The 23,322-nt window shown below is 45.8% G+C and overlaps 1 long non-coding RNA gene across 3 annotated transcripts; it reads right to left on the bottom strand.

Moving 5' to 3' along the window:
* Positions 1–2,803: 2,803 nt before the first annotated feature.
* Positions 2,804–4,777, bottom strand: LOC127912574 (uncharacterized). Of its 3 annotated transcripts, none has more exons than XR_008083300.1 (3): positions 4,699–4,777; positions 2,997–3,188; positions 2,804–2,932 (listed from the first exon to the last, which is right to left on the bottom strand). It is a non-coding gene; the product is annotated as an uncharacterized LOC127912574 (long non-coding RNA). The 3 variants fall into 3 exon arrangements; XR_008083299.1 differs by lacking the exon at positions 4,699–4,777 and adding an exon at positions 4,603–4,641; XR_008083298.1 differs by lacking the exon at positions 4,699–4,777 and adding an exon at positions 3,707–3,745.
* Between the last annotated feature and the right edge of the window lie 18,545 nt (positions 4,778–23,322).

A 23,322-nucleotide genomic window follows, 5' to 3' on the forward strand; every position in this document is an offset into this window, starting at 1 on the left:
ATCAATGGCCTTCATTCGTGACTTTTAATAATGAGCTGCAGGAACTCAATTTGATCACTCTTTTGTTGTATTCAATGTTTAGAAAGGCTTCTAAAGTTCATAATTTCCACTTTAGAATATCAGACCTGATTTGTGCGAATGAAAATGTATCAACCCCTACAACAAAATGTCCATTAATTATAATCCGCATAGTCATTAATGTCCTGTTGCTGCAGGACTATTTTCCTGCTGTAGCAAACTGGTTCAAAATAAGATTCTACATCTGTAAAGGTAAGGTGAACATGCAGGGTGGTCGAAGGCTTATTCTGGAGAGGCAAAATGATACACTTTTGGGATGGTGTGTTTCTATATTTATGGGAGCAGTGATGTGATCTGTATTGTGAGGATAGTGCTGATAGGTTGAATAATGGGTACTGTTGAACCAACCAACCACTCCTCTCCTCTCCTCTCCTCTCCTCTCCTCTCCTCTCCCTCTCCTCTCCTCTCCTCTCCTCTCCTCTCCTCTCCTCTCCTCTCCTCTCCTCTCCTCTCCTCTCCTCTCCTCTCCTCTCCTAAGGCCAGCCTTTGAGGGACTCTTCAAGAGGTGCATGGAGCAGTGTTTTCCTCTGTGCTGCTGCTGACACTCCTAAAGACCAGAAGTAGACATAACAGTGGGACAGGCTCTTCCATTCCCTCAGCAACATCTAAATCAATTTATAATGTTCACTTTGGGGAGTTTTGTGAGTACATAAGCCTTTGTAAACACTATGCTGTTTTACTCTCGTCATAAAATGTGTAATTCATTTGTGGATGCCAGATTTACGGACGAGCAGGCACATACACATTTCCCCAGAACCCCCGGGGGGGCATCGTAGCTGACTCGTTATATTTACTATGTGATAGATTTTTAAACACACTCCTCTTTCCTTATCTTTTTCATCCCTTTCCGCCTAGAGACATTGATCTCCTCTCATCGTATTCACCCCTCTCTATTCTCTCTATTCTCTTTATTCTCTTTATAATTTATATTCTCTCTATTCTCTCTATTCTCTTTATTCTCTCTATTCTCTCCATTCTCTTTATTCTCTTTATTCTCTCTATTCTCTCTATTCGCTTTATTCTCTCTATTCTCTCTATTCTCTTTATTCTCTCTATTCTCTTTATTCTCTTTATTCTCTCTATTCTCTCTATTCTCTCTATTCTCTTTATTCTCTCTATTCTCTTTATTCTCTTTATTCTCTCTATTCTCTCTATTCTCTTTATTCTCTCTATTCTCTTTATTCTCTTTATTCTCTCTATTCTCTCTATTCTCTCTATTCTCTTTATTCTCTCTATTCTTTTTATTCTCTTTATTCTCTCTATTCTCTCTATTCTCTTCATTCTCTCTATTCTCTCTATTATCTTCTTTATTAAGAGAAACAGTAAAGAGAGGTTGTTTCATCCTCTCCGTCCTCCCTCTCCGTCCTCCCTCTCCGCCCTCCCTCTCCGTCCTCCCTCTCCGTCCTCCCTCTCTGCCCTCCCTCTCCGCCCTCCCTCTCCGTCCCCCCTCTCTGTCCTCCCTCTCCGTCCTCCCTCTCCGTCCTCCCTCTCCGCCCTCCCTCTCTGCCCTCCCTCTCCGTCCTCCCTCTCCGTCCTCCCTCTCCGCCCTCCCTCTCCACCCTCCCTCTCCACCCTCCCTCTCCGTCCTCCCTCTCCGTCCTCCCTCTCCGTCCTCCCTCTCCGTCCTCCCTCTCCGGCCTCCCTTTCTTCTGTCCTCCCAGATCCCCCCCCCCGAGGGACCTGCATGTAAATAAGGAGGGATAGAGAGAGTTGGTATGGAGGAAAGAGCAGCCACCAGTGTTCACCTCTGGGAGTGATTACCAGAGATCAGAAAGTGCCAGTGTGCAGAGCACTTCCTTGGGTGGGGGGGGGGAGCAAGGCATCACTAATCAATCCATGGATGCATTGTAAGATCAATGCACTGTATAATTGGGTAAAAAAACACCCAGCTCTGCATTTTCCTGTTGTTAGAACTTCACTCTATCACCTTCATGTAGGTCTTTCCCATCACTCTGAGCTGCTTTCTCTTCTCTTTCCGCTCCTCTGAATAGCATGAGGTTGAAACAGAAGTTTATCAGTGCACCTTGTCCATAAGGTGTCTTGCTGCCAGGCTGGCAGGTCCTGGTTTCTACTCCGAAGCGCGGAAGATGTAACATGTCCCCAGGTGAAGTTAATACCGTATGTAAACTCTTGGATCCCAGATGAATTGTTTCTCACCTCTGAGATGGGAGCTGCAACAATGAATATACACCTCAACAGTGAAGGGATGTGTGTGCTGGCAAATATGTGAGTGATTTTTATTTATTTATTTAACCTCTATTTAACTAGGCATGTCAGTTAAGAACAAGTTATTATTTACAATGACAGACTACCAGGGAACAGTGAGTTAACTTAACTGCCTTGTTTAGAGGGAAGACAACAGATTTTTACCTTGTCTGCTCAGGGATTTGATCTAGCAAGTTTTTGGTTACTGGCCCAACACTCTAACCACTAGGGTACCTGTCGCCCCTACACTCTAACCACTAGGGTACCTGTCGCCCCTACACTCTAACCACTAGGGTACCTGTCGCCCCTACACTCTAACCACTAGGGTACCTGTCGCCCCTACACTCTAACCACTAGGTACCTGTCGCCCCTACACTCTAACCACTAGGGTACCTGTCGCCCCTACACTCTAACCACTAGGGTACCTGTCGCCCCTACACTCTAACCACTAGGGTACCTGTCGCCCCTACACTCTAACCACTAGGGTACCTGTCGCCCCTACACTCTAACCACTAGGGTACCTGTCGCCCCTACACTCTAACCACTAGGGTACCTGTCGCCCCTACACTCTAACCACTAGGCTACCTGTCGCCCCTACACTCTAACCACTAGGCTACCTGTCGCCCCTACACTCTAACCACTAGGCTACCTGTCGCCCCTACACTCTAACCACTAGGGTACCTGTCACCCCTACACTCTAACCACTAGGCTACCTGTCGCCCCTACACTCTAACCACTAGGCTACCTGTCGCCCCTACACTCTAACCACTAGGCTACCTGTCGCCCCTACACTCTAACCACTAGGGTACCTGTCGCCCCTACACCCTAACCACTAGGCTACCTGTCGCCCCTACACTCTAACCACTAGGCTACCTGTCGCCCCTACACTCTAACCACTAGGCTACCTGTCGCCCCTACACTCTAACCACTAGGTACCTGTCGCCCTACACTCTAACCACTAGGTACCTGTCGCCCTACACTCTAACCACTAGGGTACCTGTCGGGCCCCGCCCCTACACTCTAACCACTAGGGGTACCTGTCGCCCCTAACTCTAACCACTAGGGTACCTGTCGCCCCTACACTCTAACCACTAGGTACCTGTCGCCCCTACACTCTAACCACTAGGGTACCTGTCGCCCCTACACTCTAACCACTAGGGTACCTGTCGCCCCTACACTCTAACCACTAGGGTACCTGTCGCCCCTACACTCTAACCACTAGGGTACCTGTCGCCCCTACACTCTAACCACTAGGGTACCTGTCGCCCTACACTCTAACCACTAGGGTACCTGTCGCCCCTACACTCTAACCACTAGGGTACCTGTCGCCCCTACACTCTAACCACTAGGTACCTGTCGCCCCTACACTCTAACCACTAGGGTACCTGTCGCCCCTACACTCTAACCACTAGGGTACCTGTACCTGTCGCCCCTACACTCTAACCACTAGGCTACCTGTCGCCCCTACACTCTAACCACTAGGGTACCTGTCACCCCTACACTCTAACCACTAGGGTACCTGTCACCCCTACACTCTAACCACTAGGCTACCTGTCGCCCCTACACTCTAACCACTAGGGTACCTGTCGCCCCTACACTCTAACCACTAGGGTACCTGTCGCCCCTACACCCTAACCACTAGGCTACCTGTCGCCCCTACACTCTAACCACTAGGGTACCTGTCGCCCCTACACTCTAACCACTAGGGTACCTGTCGCCCCTACACTCTAACCACTAGGGTACCTGTCGCCCCTACACTCTAACCACTAGGGTACCTGTCGCCCCTACACTCTAACCACTAGGGTACCTGTCGCCCCTACACTCTAACCACTAGGGTACCTGTCGCCCCTACACTCTAACCACTAGGGTACCTGTCGCCCCTACACTCTAACCACTAGGGTACCTGTCGCCCCTACACTCTAACCACTAGGGTACCTGTCGCCCCTACACTCTAACCACTAGGGTACCTGTCGCCCCTACACTCTAACCACTAGGGTACCTGTCGCCCCTACACTCTAACCACTAGGGTACCTGTCGCCCCTACACTCTAACCACTAGGGTACCTGTCGCCCCCTACACTCTAACCACTAGGTACCTGTCGCCCCTACACTCTAACCACTAGGGTACCTGTCGCCCCTACACTCTAACCACTAGGGTACCTGTCGCCCCTACACTCTAACCACTAGGGTACCTGTCACCCCTACACTCTAACCACTAGGGTACCTGTCGCCCCTACACTCTAACCACTAGGGTACCTGTCGCCCCTACACTCTAACCACTAGGGTACCTGTCGCCCCTACACTCTAACCACTAGGGGACCTGTCGCCCCTACACTCTAACCACTAGGCTACCTGTCGCCCCTACACTCTAACCACTAGGGGACCTGTCACCCCTACACTCTAACCACTAGGGTACCTGTCGCCCCTACACTCTAACCACTAGGCTACCTGCCGCCCCTCCACTCTAACCACTAGGGTACCTGTCGCCCCTACACTCTAACCACTAGGGTACCTGTCGCCCCTACACTCTAACCACTAGGGTACCTGTCGCCCCTACACTCTAACCACTAGGGTACCTGTCGCCCCTACACTCTAACCACTAGGGTACCTGTCGCCCCTACACTCTAACCACTAGGGTACCTGTCGCCCCTACACTCTAACCACTAGGGTACCTGTCGCCCCTACACTCTAACCACTAGGGGACCTGTCGCCCCTACACTCTAACCACTAGGGTACCTGTCGCCCCTACACTCTAACCACTAGGGTACCTGTCGCCCCCAGGCGATTGAATGACATTCATTGGCAGGGAATTTATAAGGTGTTAATTTGTTCATGCTGCGCATGTGCACTGACGATGCATTCATCATACTCTCACTAATTGTAGTCCTTCCTCAAATCAAATTGTATTTGTCACATGGTTCGTAAACAACAGGTGTAGACTAACAGTGAAATATCTGATTTACTAGTCCTTTTCCAACAACTCAGAGTTAAAGATAAACACATACGATAGACATAGTGACACGAGGAATAAATACACAATGAATAATGAATAACAATAAGAGTAAAATAACATGGCTATATACAGGAAGTAGAAAATGACATGGCTATATACAGGAAGTGGAAAACAACATGACTATTTACAGGAAGTAGAAAACAACATGGCTATATACAGGAAGTAGAATACAACATGGCTATATACAGGAAGTGGAAAACAACATGGCTATATACAGGAAGTAGAAAATGACATGGCTATATACAGGAAGTGGAAAACAACATGACTATATACAGGAAGTAGAAAACAACATGGCTATATACAGGAAGTAGAATACAACATGGCTATATACAGGAAGTGGAAAACAACATGGCTATATACAGGAAGTGGAAAACAACATGGCTATATACAGGGAGTAGAAAATGACATGGCTATATACAGGAAGTGGAAAACAACATGGCTATATACAGGGAGTAGAAAACAACATGGCTATATACAGGAAGTGGAAAACAACATGGCTTTATACAGGAAGTGGAAAACAACATGGCTATAGACAGGAAGTAGAAAACAACATGGCTTTATACAGGAAGTGGAAAACAACATGGCTATATACAGGAAGTGGAAAACAACATGGCTTTATACAGGAAGTGGAAAACAACATGGCTATATACAGGAAGTAGAAAACAACATGGCTTTATACAGGAAGTGGAAAACAACATGGCTATATACAGAAAGTATAAAACAACATGGCTATATACAGGAAGTAGAAAACAACATGGCTATATACAGGGAGTAGAAAACAACATGGCTATATACAGGAAGTAGAAAACAACATGGCTATATACAGGAAGTGGAAAACAACATGGCTATATACAGGAAGTAGAAAACAACATGGCTATATACAGGAAGTGGAAAACAACATGGCTATATATACAGGCAGTGGAAAACAACATGGCTATATACAGGAAGTAGAAAACAACATGGCTATATACAGGAAGTGGAAAACAACATGGCTATATACAGGAAGTGGAAAACAACATGGCTATATACAGGAAGTAGAAAACAACATGGCTATATACAGGAAGTGGAAAACAACATGGCTTATATACAGGAAGTGGAAAACAACATGGCTATATACAGGAAGTGGAAAACAACATGGCTATATACAGGGAGTAGAAAACAACATGGCTATATACAGGAAGTAGAAAACAACATGGCTATATACAGGAAGTGGAAAACAACATGGCTATATACAGGAAGTATAAAATAACATGGCTATATACAGGAAGTAGAAAATGACATGGCTATATACAGGAAGTGGAAAACAACATGGCTATATACAGGAAGTATAAAATAACATGGCTATATACAGGAAGTAGAAAATGACATGGCTATATACAGGGAGTAGAAAACAACATGGCTATATACAGGAAGTAGAAAATGACATGGCTATATACAGGCAGTAGAAAATGACATAACTATATATAGGCAGTAGAATATAAAATGGCTATATAATTTGATTACATCCCTGTTGGTAAGCATTTTTCATTTGCCGAGATACTCCATCCACCTGACAGGTATGGCATATCAAGAAGCTGATTCTTAACAGTTGATTAAACTGTTAAGAACTTTCTCAGGGAAGCTCATCTGCGTGATCGTCGTCCTCACCAGGGTCTTGAGAAGTGAGACGTGTGCCCTTCACGGATGACTCCCGAGTTTCAACTGTACCGGGCAGATGGCAGACGTATGGCGGGCGGTTTGTTAATGTCAACATTATGAACAGACTCACCCATGGCGGCGGGGGCTCATGGTATGTGTAGGCATGAGCTACGGACAATGAACACAATTGCATTTTATCGATGGAAATTTGAATGCCCAGAGATACCGTGATGAGATCCATTGTCTTGCTTCAGCGTGATGTGCACAGCCCCATGTCGCAAGGACAATTCCTAGAAACTGAAAATGTCCTAGTTCTTCCATGGCCTGCACACTCACCAGACATGTCACCCACTGAGCAAGCTTGGGGTGCTCTTTATCAACGTTTACGACAGTGTGTTCCAGTTCCCGCCATTATCCAGCAACTTCGCACAGCCATCAAAGAGGAGCGGGAAGGAGAAGTGTCACGCTGGATGAGGAAATGGTGGTCACACCAGGTACTGACTGGTTTTCTGATCCACGTCCTGTATATACCAACAGACGCATATCTGCTTTCCCAGTCATGTGAAATCCATAGATTAGACCCTAAGGAATTTATTACAATTGATTGATGTCATCATATGAACTGTAACACGGTAAAATCTTTGAAGTTGTTCCATGTTTTATTTTTTTTTAATTTCACCTTTATTTAACCAGGTAGGCTAGTTGAGAACACCTTTATTTAACCAGGTAGGCCAGTTGAGAACACCTTTATTTAACCAGGTAGGCTAGTTGAGAACACCTTTATTTAACCAGGTAGGCTAGTTGAGAACACCTTTATTTAACCAGGTAGGCCAGTTGAGAACACCTTTATTTAACCAGGTTAGGCCAGTTGAGAACACCTTTATTTAACCAGGTAGGCTAGTTGAGAACACCTTTATTTAACCAGGTAGGCTAGTTGAGAACACCTTTATTTAACCAGGTAGGCCAGTTGAGAACACCTTTATTTAACCAGGTAGGCTAGTTGAGAACACCTTTATTTAACCAGGTAGGCCAGTTGAGAACACCTTTATTTAACCAGGTAGGCCAGTTGAGAACACCTTTATTTAACCAGGTAGGCCAGTTGAGAACACCTTTATTTAACCAGGTAGGCTAGTTGAGAACACCTTTATTTAACCAGGTAGGCCAGTTGAGAACACCTTTATTTAACCAGGTAGGCCAGTTGAGAACACCTTTATTTAACCAGGTAGGCCAGTTGAGAACACCTTTATTTAACCAGGTAGGCCAGTTGAGAACACCTTTATTTAACCAGGTAGGCTAGTTGAGAACACCTTTATTTAACCAGGTAGGCCAGTTGAGAACACCTTTATTTAACCAGGTTAGGCCAGTTGAGAACACCTTTATTTAACCAGGTAGGCCAGTTGAGAACACCTTTATTTAACCAGGTAGGCTAGTTGAGAACACCTTTATTTAACCAGGTAGGCCAGTTGAGAACACCTTTATTTAACCAGGTAGGCCAGTTGAGAACACCTTTATTTAACCAGGTAGGCCAGTTGAGAACACCTTTATTTAACCAGGTAGGCTAGTTGAGAACACCTTTATTTAACCAGGTAGGCCAGTTGAGAACACCTTTATTTAACCAGGTAGGCCAGTTGAGAACACCTTTATTTAACCAGGTTAGGCCAGTTGAGAACACCTTTATTTAACCAGGTAGGCCAGTTGAGAACACCTTTATTTAACCAGGTAGGCTAGTTGAGAACACCTTTATTTAACCAGGTAGGCCAGTTGAGAACACCTTTATTTAACCAGGTAGGCCAGTTGAGAACACCTTTATTTAACCAGGTAGGCCAGTTGAGAACACCTTTATTTAACCAGGTAGGCTAGTTGAGAACACCTTTATTTAACCAGGTTAGGCCAGTTGAGAACACCTTTATTTAACCAGGTAGGCCAGTTGAGAACACCTTTATTTAACCAGGTAGGCCAGTTGAGAACACCTTTATTTAACCAGGTAGGCCAGTTGAGAACACCTTTATTTAACCAGGTAGGCCAGTTGAGAACACCTTTATTTAACCAGGTTAGGCCAGTTGAGAACACCTTTATTTAACCAGGTAGGCCAGTTGAGAACACCTTTATTTAACCAGGTAGGCCAGTTGAGAACACCTTTATTTAACCAGGTAGGCCAGTTGAGAACACCTTTATTTAACCAGGTAGGCCAGTTGAGAACACCTTTATTTAACCAGGTAGGCCAGTTGAGAACACCTTTATTTAACCAGGTAGGCCAGTTGAGAACACCTTTATTTAACCAGGTAGGCCAGTTGAGAACACCTTTATTTAACCAGGTAGGCCAGTTGAGAACACCTTTATTTAACCAGGTAGGCTAGTTGAGAACACCTTTATTTAACCAGGTTAGGCCAGTTGAGAACACCTTTATTTAACCAGGTAGGCTAGTTGAGAACACCTTTATTTAACCAGGTAGGCTAGTTGAGAACACCTTTATTTAACCAGGTAGGCCAGTTGAGAACACCTTTGTTTAACCAGGTAGGCCAGTTGAGAACACCTTTATTTAACCAGGTAGGCCAGTTGAGAACACCTTTATTTAACCAGGTAGGCCAGTTGAGAACACCTTTATTTTACCAGGTATGCTAGTTGAGAACACCTTTATTTAACCAGGTAGGCCAGTTGAGAACACCTTTGTTTAACCAGGTTGGCTAGTTGAGAACAAGTTCTCATTTACAACGATGACCTGACTAAGATAAAGCAAAGGAGTGCAACACAAACAACAACACAGAGTTACACATGGAATAAACAAACGTACAGTCAATAACACAATAGAAAAGTCTATATAAAGGAGTGTGAAAATGAGGTAAGATTAGGGAGGTAAGGCAATAAATAGGCCGTAGAGGTGAAGTAATTACAATTTAGCTATTAAACACTGGAGTGGTAGATGTGCAGAAGATTAATGTACAAGTAGAGACACTGGGGTGCAAAAGGGGAAAAAACCTATTTGACAATATAGGGATGAGGTAGTTGGATGGGTTATTTACAGATGGGCTATGTACAGGTGCAATGATCTGTAAGCTGTTCTTATAGCTGATGCTTAAAGTTAGTGAGGGAGATATGAGTCTCCAGCTTCAGTGATTTTTGCAATTCATTCCAGTCATTGGCAGTTGAGAGAACTCGAAGGAACCAGGCGGCCAAAGGAGGAATTGGCTTTGGGGTGACCAGAGAGATATATCTGCTGGAGCGTGTGCTTACGGGTGGGTGCTGCTATGGTGACCAGTGAGCTGAGATAAGTCAGGGCTTTACCTAGCAAAGACTTATAGATGACCCTTTAGTCAGTGGATTTGGCGACGAATATGAACCGAGTGCCAGCCAACGAGAGCATGCAGGTTGCAGTGGTGGGTAGTATATGTGATTTTGGTGACAAAACGGATGGCACTGTGATAGACTGCATCCAATTTTCTAAGTAGAGTGTTGGAGGCCTCGCCTTTATAGAGGATAGGTAGGACAGTCAGTTTTATGAAGGTATGTTTGGCAGCATGAGTGAAGGATGCTTTGTTGTGAAATAGGAAGCCAATTCTAGATAGAATTTTGGATTGGAGATGCTTAATGTGAGTCTGGAAGTTTACAGTCTAACCAGACAGCTAGGTATTTGTAGTTGTCCACATATTCTAAGTCAGAAACTGTGCAGAGTAGTGATGCTAGTTAGTGCGGTGTGGACAGCATTTACTTCCATTTAAGAGAAGTTGAAGGCCACGGAAGGAGAGTTGTATGGCATTGAAGCTCGTCTGGAGGTTAGTTAAAACCTCTCTGGGATATTCGGGACGGTAGCGTCCCACTCCACCAACCGCCAGTGGAAGTAAAGGGCGCCAAATTCAAAACAACATAAATCTCATAATTAAAATTCCTCAAGCATACAAGTATTTTACAGCATTTTAAAGATAGAATTCTCGTTAATCCAGCCACAGTGTCTGATCTCAAAAAGGCTTTACAGCGAAAGCACCACAAAGCACCACAAACGGTTATGTTAGGTCACCACCAAGTCATAGAAATACACAGCCATTTTTCCAACCAAAGAGTGGAGTCACAAAGAAGCAGATATATAGTTAAAAGGAATCACTAACCTTTGATGATCTTCATAAGATGACACTCATAGGACTTCATGTTACACAATACATGTATGTTTTGTTAGATAAAGTGCATATTTATACCCAAAAATCTGAGTTTTACATTTGGCGTGTTATGTTCAGTAGTCCCACATCAGAGAGCCACATCAATTCACAGAAATACTCATAATAAACATTGATGAAAGATACAACTATTGTACATGGAATTTTAGATACATTTCTCCTTAATGCAACCGCTGTGTCAGATTTCAAAAAAACTTTACGGAAAAAGCACACCATGCAATAATCTGAGTATGGCGCTCAGAGCCCAAACCAACCAGAGAAATATCCACTATGTTTTGCAGTCAACAGAAGTCAGAAATAGCATTATAAATATTCACTTACCTTTGATGATCTTCATCAGAATGCACTCCCAGGAATTCCAGTTACACAATAAATGTTTGATTTGTTCGATAATGTCCATCATTTATGTCCAAATAACTACTTTTTTTAGCACGTTTTGTAAACAAATCCAAAGTCACGAAGCGCGTTCACTAGGAGTAGACAAAATGTCAAAAAGTTCCGTTACTGTCCCCCATAGAAACATGTCAAACGATGTATGGAATCAATCTTTAGGATGTTTTTAACATAAATCTTCAATAATGTTCCAACCGGAGAATTCCTTTGTCTGTATAAAAGCAATGGAACAAGGCTAACTCTCTCATGACTGTGCTCACGATTGTGGCACTCTGCCAGACCACTGACTCAAACAGCCCTTATAGCCCCTCCTTTACAGTAGAAGCCTCAGACAGTTTCTAAAGACTGTTGACATCTAGTGGAAGCCTTAGGAAGTGTAACATGACCAATATCCCACTGTATCTTCAATAGGGAATGAGTTGAAAAACAACCAATCTCAGATTTCCCACTTCCTGGTTGGATTGTTTCTCAGGTTTTCGCCTGCCATATGTTCTGTTATACTCACAGACATCATTCAAACAGTTTTAGAAACTTTCAAGTGTTTTATATCCAAATATACTAATTATATGCATATTCTAGCTTTTATGGCTGAGTAGCAGGAGGTTTACTCTGGGCACCTTATTCATCCAAGCTACTCAATACTGCCCCCAAGTCACCAAATGTTAACACAGTGTCCAAAAAAGGGCCAGAAGTATAAAGAATGGTGTCGTCCGATACCGCCCGACAGGATGCTCTCGATTGTGCATCTGTAAAAGTATGTGAGTGCTTTTGGTGACAAGCCAAATTTCTTCAGCCTTCTGAGATTGAAGAGGTGCTGCTGCACCTTCTTCACCACGCTGTCTGTGTGGGTGTACCAATTCAGTTTGTCCGTGATGTGTACGCAGAGGAACTTAAAACTTACTACTTACTACTGTCACTTCGATATGGATAGGGGGGTGCTCCCTCTGCTGTTTCAAGAAGTCCACGATCATCTCCTTTGTCTTGTTGACATTGAGTGTGAGGTTATTTTCCTGACACCACACTCCGAGGGCCCTCACCTTCTCCCTGTAGGCCGTCTCGTCGTTGTTGGTAATCAAGCCTACCACTGTAGTGTCGTCCGCAAACTTGATGATTGAGTTGGAGGCGTGCATGGCCACGCAGTCGTGGGTGAACAGGGAGTACAGGGGAGGGCTCAGAATGCACCCTTGTGGGGCCCCAGTGTTGAGGATCAGCGGGGTGGAGATGTTGTTACCTACCCTCACCACCTGGGGGGCGGCCCGTCAGGAAGTCCAGTACCCAGTTGCACAGGGCGGGGTCGAGACCCAGGGACGAGTTTGGAGGGTACTATGGTGTTAAATGCTGAGCTGTGGCTTTCGAAGACCTTAGAAAGGCAGGGTAGGATATATATAGGTCTGTAGCAGTTCGGGTCTAGAGTGTCTCCCCCTTTGAAGAGGGGGATGACCGCGGCAGCTTTCCAATCTTTGGGGATCTCAGATGATACGAAAGAGAGGTTGAACAGGCTTGTAATAGGGGTTGCAACAATTTTGGCGGATAATTTTAGAAAGAGACAGATTGTTTAGCCCAACTGATATGTCGGGGTCCAGATTTTGCAGCTCTTTCAGAACATCAGCTTTCTGGATTTGGGTGAAGGAGAAATGGGGGAGGCTTGGGCAAGTTGCTGTGGGGGGTGAAGAGCTGTTGACCGGGGTAGAGGTAGACAGGTAGAAAAATGCTTATTGAAATTCTCAATTATTGTGGATTTATCAGTGGTGACAGTGTTTCCTAGCCTCAGTGCAGTGGGCAGTTGGGAGGAGGTGTTCTTATTCTCCATGGACTTTACAGTGTCCCAGAACTTGTTGCGTTTCTATTAAGTGTTCAGTGTATGTATGAGTGTGTTGGTGGAGTCAAGTGTGGGTGCATAGAGAGTTCGTTTGAAAAAAAGGGTCAATGCAGGTAGTCCGCTTAGCCATTTGATTAGCTAGTCAGCGGTCTTGTTTAGCAGTCTTATAGCTTGGGGGTAGAAGCTATTCAAGGTCCTGTTGGTTCCAGACTTCCTGTTTCTCCCAGTGGGACTCAATAGATCCAAACCAGCACACACGCTGTAGGGCTTGTCTACGTGAGTTCAACAAATCCACGTCCAGCGTGACAGCGTGATGAATCTAATATCACTAAGTGAAAATAAAGCTCCACTTAGTTGTTTAACACTATGGCCTAGTGCACTCCACCAGGCACCAGCAAGGCACAACATTGTTGGCGGTGATAGTGGAATGATGTCTTTTTCATTGAATACCTATGAAGTCCTCTAAATGTCCATTAATGATAGATTCCACACGTATTAAAAACAGGATTAACCGACCGATAATCCATTACGGAATGGCTGGAAGGCCCTGAAACGCTTTCAAGGCCTCCCTGTCTCCCTCCCTCCTAACCTTCACACACCCACAGTCCCCCTCTCATTCCTCTGTTTTTCTTAACCACTCTGTGTGTTTCCTTCCACCTCTGTCCATCCATCCCTCCGTTTACAGACCCCCACCACTGTAAGACTAATCAGCTCCTCCTCCTCCTCCTCCTCCTCCTCTTCCTCCTCCTCTTCCTCTCTCCCTCTGAGACACCTGCTCTTACCTTTAAAAATACACTCTCTCTTCTGCTCACCTCTTTCCGGCTCCTCCTCCTCCTCTTCCTCCCTCCCTCTGAGACACTCTTACCTTAAAAATACACTCTCTCTTCTGCTCACCTCTTTTAGCTCCTCCTCCTCTTCCTCCCTCCCTCTGCTGCTCTCCCTCTGTACTGCAGTCTCTTTGGCCAATATCATTGCTACCGATATCACATGTTTCACTCCTGTCCCTATCCGATCTGTCCAGATGGAGACTCGGGTTCAGAGGCCATTTATTCGTATGTCCTAAATGTTTTCCAACTACTCTGGTTCTCAGCTGATATAGTGGGAAGTTGTGACATGGTAATGCTGCCATGAACCCATTTGTCACGCCCGTCATGGGAAGAAGATCAAAGGGCAGAGTGGTGAGCGTACATTTCTCTTTATTATGGAATGACGGCAACAAAACAAGAAACAAAATAAACAACCGTGAATCTTACAGGGCCAAGTGCCACAAACTAAGTTAACTACCCACACTGAAGGAGGGGAAAAGGGCTACCTAAGTATGATTCCCAATCAGAGACAACGATAAACAGCTGTCCCTGATTGAGAACCATACCTGGCCAAAACATAGACATACACAACATAGAAATAAAGGACATAGAATGCCCACCCAAATCACACCCTGACCAAATAAAAAAAAAGGCTCTCTAAGTTCAGGGCGTGACACCAAGGATGGTACACTTTTCTATCAAAGGCGCTATCATCTTCAGCTACGTGTCAGTCTTTATCCTCCCCATCCTGTATCACAGACACACCTGGACAACTACTGCAGATGAGAGCTCATCTGCAGGATTGTTTGTGTCCCTCCTCTCCCACTGTGTCTTTTCTCTTCATCCCTCTCTTCATCAACTCCATCCTCCCTTAAACACACAGACACTCCTCCTGTCCTCCATCCTCCCTTAAACACACCGACACTCCTCCTGTCCACTATCCTCCCTTAAACACACCTACACTCCTCCTGTCCTCCATCCTCCCTTAAACACACCGACACTCCTCCTGTCCACTATCCTCCCTTAAACACACCGACGCTCCTCCTGTCCTCCATCCTCCCTTAAACACACCGACGCTCCTCCTGTCCTCCATCCTCCCTTAAACACACCTACACTCCCCTCTTCCCTTCCGTTCCCTGCTGTTGACATTCCAGCACCCTTCCCAGGGTAGGACTGTGATGGCAGGTAATGTGGATTGATGCAGTATGCTGGAGAGAGGAATGGGGGAGTGGAGGGATGTTGGATAGGCTGATCAGGGAGAAGTAGGCTGGGGAGGGGGAGGACGGGCAGGAGAGAGGGGAGATCTGTAACCCGCCCAACAACAACATGCATGGAAACAGAGAGACTTTACATTTGTACACAATCAAGAGCAGTGTGCGGTTTCCTTTTCCCTTCACATTTGTACACATAAAATGCTAGACTTTATTTAAGCCATATTGTTAGGTTTAAAAATACATACACCTTGTTGCCAGGAAAAGAGTGGACATGCCTGCAGAGGTGTTAAAGTATCAGTAGACGGAGACGATCAACAATTACTCAGACTGTAGCACCACCAGGTATACTGTGTAGACTGTATCACCACCAGGTATACTGTATAGACTGTAGCACCACCAGGTATACTGTATAGACTGTATCACCACCAGGTATACTGTATAGACTGTAGCACCACCAGGTTTACTGTATAGACTGTAGCACCACCAGGTATACTGCATAGACTGTAGCACCACCAGGTATATTGTATCGACTGTAGCACCACCAGGTATACTGTGTAGACTGTAGCACCACCAGGTATACTGTATAGACTGTAGCACCACCAGGTATACTGTATAGACTGTAGCACCACCAGATATACTGTATAGACTGTAGCACCACCAGGTATACTGTGTAGACTGTAGCACCACCGGGTAAACTGTATAGACTGTAGCACCACCACATATACTGTATAGACTGTAGCACCATCAGGTATACTGTGTAGACTGTAGCACCATCAGGTATACTGTGTAGACTGTAGCACCACCAGGTATATTGTATCGACTGTAGCACCACCAGGTATACTGTGTAGACTGTAGCACCACCAGGTATACTGTATAGACTGTAGCACCACCAGGTATACTGTATAGACTGTATCACCACCAGGTATACTGTATAGACTGTAGCACCACCAGGTATACTGTGTAGACTGTAGCACCTCCAGGTATACTGTATAGACTGTAGCACCACCAGGTATACTGTATAGACTGTAGCACCACCAGGTTTACTATATAGACTGTAGCATCACCAGGTATACTGTATAGACTGTAGCACCACCAGGTATATTGTATAGACTGTAGCACCACTAGGTATACTGTATAGACTGTAGCACCACCAGGTATACTGTATAGACTGTAGCACCACCAGATATACTGTATAGACTGTAGACTGTAGCACCACCAGATATGGTAACAGCGTGGTAACGGCCAGCAGCAGCAGCGGCAAAGACCGCATGACTCCTGGACTTGGGAGGAGATTCTGGATGGCGAAGGACCCTGGGCACAGCCAGGGGAATGTCGGCGCCCTAAAGCAGAGCTGGAGGCAGCGAAAGCAGAGAGGCGCCGGTATGAGGAGGCAGCACGGCAGCGTGGCTGGAAACCTGAGAGGCAGCCCCAAAAATGTCTTGGGGGGAGGCACATGGGGAGTGTGGTGAAGCCAGGTAGGAGACCTGCGCCAACTTCCCGTGCTTACCGGAGAGAGAGGGGGACCGGGCAGGCACCGTATTATGCGGTGGAGCGCACAGTCTCCCCAGTGCGTGTGCATAGCCGGGTGCGGTATCGGCCGGGCTAGAGTGGGCATCGATCCAGGTGTCATGAAGCCGGCTATACGCATCTGGTCTCCAGTTCATCTCCTTGGGCCGGCATACATGGCACCAGCCTTAGGCATGGTGTCCCCGGTTCGCCAGCACAGCCCATTGCGGGCTATTCCACCTCGCCGCACTGGCCTGGCTACCGGGAGCATTCAACCAGGTAAGGTGGGGCAGGCTCGGTGCTCAAGAGCTCCAGTGCTCCTGCACAGTCCGGTCTATCCAGTGCCACCTCCACACACCAGCCCTCCGGTGGCAGCCCCCCGCACCAGGCTGTCTCTCCGTCTCATCCCTACAGATGCTCCCGCCTGTCCAGTGCTGCCAGAGCCTTCCTCCTGCCCAGCGCTGCTCGAGTCTCCCGTCTGTCCTGAGCTGCTAGAGTCTCCCGTCTGTCCTGAGCTGCTAGAGTCTCCCATCTGTCCTGAGCTGCTAGAGTCTCCCTTCTGTCCTGAGTTGCTAGAGTCTCCCGTCTGTCCTGAGCCCTCAGAGCCGCCAGTCTGTCCTGAGCCGTCAGTCAGCCAGGACCTGCCAGTCAGCCAGGAGCCGCCAGAGCCGCCAGTCAGCCAGGAGCCGCCAGTCTGCCAGAGCTGTCAGCCAGCCAGGAGCTGCCAGAGCCGCCAGCCAGCCAGGACCTACAGTCTATGTGATGTTGCATGTTTGCACTCAGTTTTGATAGCGGTCACGTTCGTCTTGTTATTCTGTTGAGAGAGAGAGAAAGAGAGAGAGCGAGAGAGAGAGTGTGTGTGTGTGTCCTGGGGCTGAGTTCACAAACCTGTTCTACTAACACACTGAAGCCTCAGGACCAGAACATCCAATCAATCACAATAAAAAAATTACAACAGTCAAAACACAACTACATTGATTATTGGGAAACACAAGCATAAGCAAAATGCAGCACTATCTGTCCCTACATCGACAGTACACCGTGGCTAACTATTTGACCATGGTTACTGATAAAAACCTTAGAAAAACCTTGACAAAGTACAGGCTGAGTGAGCACAGCCTTGCCATTGAGAAGGGTAGACACAGGAAAACCTGGCTCCCTGTAGAGGAAAGGCTGTGCAACCACTGCACAACAGTAGAACCTGACACAGAGCTGCATTTCCTGACAAAATGTAAAAAATATAAAACAATTAGAAATTGTAATTTCCCAAAATGTGAAACCCTTAGGCTACCCGTTCTGTTGGGGGAGGACGCAGAGAGCTGTGGGTTGGCAGAGCACTACATTGCTGCCTGCCATAAAATCAACTGCACATGTCCTCTACTGTATGCTTATTGTTATTGCTCCACATATGGTGGTTTTGACCCTTGATTATTGTTGTTACTGTCGTCCCGTTGACAATTTTGATTCTTATTATCTTAATATTGTAAATATCCAAAGTAAACTTTGGCAATATGTACATTGTTACGTCATGCCAATAAAGCAAATTTAATTGAATGAATTTGAGAGAGAGAGAGAGAGAGAGGGGGTGAAAGATAGTGATAGAGAGAGAGATAGTGATAGAAAGAGAGAGAGTGAGAGAGATGGTGATAGAAAGAGAGAGAGTGTGAGAGAGATAAATAGTGATAGAGACAGAGAGATAGTGATAGAAAGAGAGAGTGAGAGAGAGATAGTGTCACATCCTGACCTTAGTTCCTTTTGTATGTCTCTATTTTAGATTTAGATCAGGGCTGTTCCACTGTTGTCATAAGGTGGGCATTTGTATGTTTTGGATGTTCTATGTTTTATATTTCTATGTGAGATTGATAGAAAGAGAGAGTGAGAGAGATAGTTCCCAATCAGAGGCAGTTCCTGGTCTCTATTTTAGTTTGGTCAGGGCGTGATTGAGGTGGGCATTCTATGTTTTGTGTTCATGTTTTATATTTCTGTTTTCACACTATGGGTTCCCAATGGGTAGCTGGCAATCGTTGTCTCAGATTGAGAACCATACTTAGGCAGCCTGTTTTCACACTATGGGTTGTGGGTAGTTGTTGTCTCAGATTGAGAACCATACTTAGGCAGCCTGTTTTCCCACTATGGGTTGTGGGTAGTTGTTGTCTCTGATTGAGAACCATACTTAGGCAGCCTGTTTTCCCACTATGGGTTGTGGGTAGTTGTTGTCTCTGATTGAGAACCATACTTAGGCAGCCTGTTTTCCCACTATGGGTTGTGGGTAGTTGTTGTCTCTGATTGAGAACCATACTTAGGCAGCCTGTTTTCCCACTATGGGTTGTGGGTAGTTGTTGTCTCTGATTGAGAACCATACTTAGGCAGCCTGTTTTCCCACTATGGGTTGTAGGTAGTTGTTGTCTCTGATTGAGAACCATACTTAGGCAGCCTGTTTTCCCACTATGGGTTGTGGGTAGTTGTTGTCTCTGGTTGAGAACCATACTTAGGCAGCCTGTTTTCCCACTATGGGTTGTGGGTAGTTGTTGTCTCTGATTGAGAACCATACTTAGGCAGCCTGTTTTCCCACTATGGGTTGTGGGTAGTTGTTGTCTCTGATTGAGAACCATACTTAGGCAGCCTGTTTTCCCACTATGGGTTGTGGGTAGTTGTTGTCTCAGATTGAGAACCATACTTAGGCAGCCTGTTTTCCCACTATGGGTTGTGGGTAGTTGTTGTCTCAGATTGAGAACCATACTTAGGCAGCCTGTTTTCACACTATGGGTTGTAGGTAGTTGTTGTCTCAGATTGAGAACCATACTTAGGCAGCCTGTTTTCACACTATGGGTTGTGGGTAATTGTTGTCTCAGATTGAGAACCATACTTAGGCAGCCTGTTTTCACACTATGGGTTGTGGGTAGTTGTTGTCTCAGATTGAGAACCATACTTAGGCAGCCTGTTTTCCCACTATGGGTTGTGGGTAGTTGTTGTCTCAGATTGAGAACCATACTTAGGCAGCCTGTTTTCCCACTATGGGTTGCGGGTAGTTATTTTCTGTTTAGTGTTTTTTTCTGTTCGTTTGTCGGTTTGTTCGTTTGTCGGTTTGTTCTGGTATTCATCTTCATTAAAAGTATTATGAATATGTACCACGCTGCACTGTGGTCCTCTTCTCCTCCCGACGACAATCGTTACAGACAGTGATAGAAAGAGAGAGGGAGAGAGAGAAATAGTGATAGAGACTGAGAGATATAGAGATAGTGAGAGACAGAGAGATAGTGATAGAGACAGAGAGATAGTGATAGAGAGAGAGAGAAATAGTGATAGAGACTGAGAGAGATAGTGATAGAAAGAGAGAGACCGAGAGAGATAGTGATAAAAAGAGAGAGAGAGAGCGATAGTGATAGAAAGAGTGTGAGAGATAGTGATAGAAAGAGAGAGGGAGAGAGAGAGAGAGAGAGCAATAGTGATAGAAAGTGTGAGAGATAGTGATAGAAAGAGAGAGAGAAATAGTGATAGAGACTGAGAGAGACAGTGATAGAAAGAGAGAGAGATAGTGATAGAGACTGAGAGAGATAGTGATAGAAAGATACATACTCACCTTGCCCTCCACGCCACGATTCAAAACAACACCACACAACACACGCAGAGACCATCTCTTTCAATAATAGTAAAGGGTCTGCTATCCCCCCACATTTTGACCTTGTTCCTCCTTGTTAGCCAAATTAACCTGATCAAACAGAAAATTCAACAAAACACATTTGAATACTTGTACCCCATTATAAACATCCCAACAGTAAAAACCACCCCCAACCTCTCACACAGACATTCCAACAGAGACATTAATGGCATTAATCTGCCGCACACAGGAAACACATGAATCACTGTTTCTCTCATAAAACAGAAAGGACACCCCTGCCCGATTCACGGTATAACCTGTGCCAACCAGCTGTTAGCATAGAACCCTTCACTGGAAGTCCCCTGACCTCATTGGTACTGGGGGTTTGTAGAGCCCCCGCAATCTAAAACCCACCATACAGCCACCCTGCTCTCCAGTTGCACAAGGCCCAGTCCTCCTTCGTGGACAGTTATGTACAACACTGCTACCCTCAGCAAGTGGTGGCCAGACCAGAAGAAGTCCACCATAACTGCCCCGATAGAGGGCATCCTTGTCTAATGCCCCGTCTCACCAAGACTGGCCGACTGAACCCCCTTCCAAACTTCACCATACATGACGCCCCAGAATACAACATCAAACTATTCCAAAAACCCAAAACAGACATCACATTAAACAGATACTCAATGTCTACTCTACCAAAAGCCTTCTCTTGGTCTAAGGAGACCAGTCCAAAGTTCACATTAGAACCTCTCGACAAGTCCAACATGTCCCTGATTAAGAACAAGTTGTCCGTGATTGAGCTTCCCGGTACACAATATGTTTGGTCCTTGTGTAAAATAGAGTCCAGATGGGACTTCAGTCTGTTAGCGAGGACCTTGGCAAATATCTTGTAGTCCGCACAGAGCAATGCCACAGGCCTTCAGTTCTTAAGCTCACACAAGTCCACTTTGTTGGGCAGGACAGTCAGAGCCGCCCGACGGCAGCTCATTGGCAACTCACCAACCCCAACACATTCACGCAACAAGCAACACGCAAAAGAAGTACAGTCCAATTATTCCCCAGAATCTTTTATAAAACTCAACTGGGAGTCCATAAACACACGGTGTACGGCCGGGTGAAATCTGGGTTACGGCCTCGGCAAGTTCATGGGACAACAGAGGAATGTCAATTTCATCTCTCTGTGCCAGAGAGAGCTTAAGGAGGTCTGCAAACAAGACCTGAGCACACACAGGATCACACAGTTCTACCCTGTACAACTCAGTATAAAACACAGTCCGCTCCCGCATCTCCCCCACCACAGAGGTCACTCGCCCATAAGACAACTATAGACAATGCATACCCTTGGCTTCACCTCTCTGTTTTTCCAAACCAAAGAAGGAGCCGAGAGCATCCATCTCCTTGAGCATGGAGAACCTAGCTCTTACAAGTGCTCCCTTTGCTTTCACCTGGAAAAAATGACCCAGGTCCCTACGTAATTCAGCTAAATTAGCTTGGAGGCCTACATTGCCTTGCCACACCATCTCTACTTCCATCTCACTAATACGACACTTGAGTCCTAGCCTCTAAGCATGAGAGAGCTGTTTACTACTGACAGAAAAGTCGAACTTTCCCCAGATCCCACCACTGACTCAAAGACACATACTACTCATTTTGCTGCCCCCTCCTTTCCCAGAACATCTGGAAACATGATCAAAAAGTGGCATCTTGTAAGAGCTTTATATTAAACTTCCAATAGGATGCGTGCCGAGGCCTTGGTGAAATTGACAGCCGAGCCATGGTCATGTGATGATCTGAAAAACCCACCGGGAGAATGGTAGCGCCCAACAGCCTATTGCTCTGATTGCTGGACATGTAAAAACGATCAAGCCAGTCTGCACTCACCCTAGCCCCAAAAACCTTCACTCTTGTATACTGTCTTGTGTCAGGATGTTTCGTTCTCCAAACATCCACTAGGTCGAACTGATTAATGATGTCCCTTAACACTCCCACTAACCCGGAATGAGGCTTTTCCCCATTTCTGTCTTACGTAAAATCCATTGTACAGTTCCAGTCCCCGCCGACCACCAGTCTCCTCAGGCGCTACCTGTGAGAGTTCCTGTCTAAGACACCCAAATAGAACCCCCTATCTCTCCCCGTGTTAGGCTCATACATATTTATAAAGACAAAAACCCATGTTGTTGTTTGCTGCTTTCACAACAAGCAGCCTACCCCCACACACCTCCTTTGAGGAACACATTTTTACAGATAGACACGGTATGAAAAGGACTGCCACCCATGCACTATAATTTGTCCCATGGCTCAACTCACTTGCATCCTTTCCATCTGAGCCCTCAATCGACTTCATTCACCACATCACTATGTGTCTCCTGCAGAAACAACACCTGTACTTTTTTTGGTTTTACATATTCACCCAACACACTCCTCTTTCCTGCATCTCTGGTGCCATTTATATTAAGCGAGCCTACCCAAAGAGTCTCCATAAGAAGTGGGAGAAAACCTAGCAAAAAAAGAGACCAATAGCAAATCTCAAAAAGCCATGGTGCCAGAAAGAAACTATTATTCTAAACAATATCTGAAGATAAACCTTTACGCAGTGCTGTGACCCACTTCCTCAACCTAAACCGTTTCCTGGGTGAGAGAACACCATGCCCCTCATTTTTCATAGCATGTTGTACTGATCTTACAAACTTTCTCGGATCAGATCAAGATTAACTTTTTCCCCCTTGGTCAGTTCCCTCACTGTGGACTTTGACCCCTCTGCTTGACTGGCTGTCAGCTCTGGACCCATTGCAGAGGAGTGAAAGAAGGCCTCCTCATCATCCTCTTCCTCAGACTCACTTTCCTCCTCCTCATCTCTGTCTCCCGTCCTGACCACCTGCCCTTCCTC

The sequence above is a fragment of the Oncorhynchus keta genome, chromosome 27 (assembly GCF_023373465.1).
Source record: "Oncorhynchus keta strain PuntledgeMale-10-30-2019 chromosome 27, Oket_V2, whole genome shotgun sequence".
In the NCBI taxonomy this organism is placed as follows: Eukaryota; Metazoa; Chordata; class Actinopteri; order Salmoniformes; family Salmonidae; genus Oncorhynchus; species Oncorhynchus keta.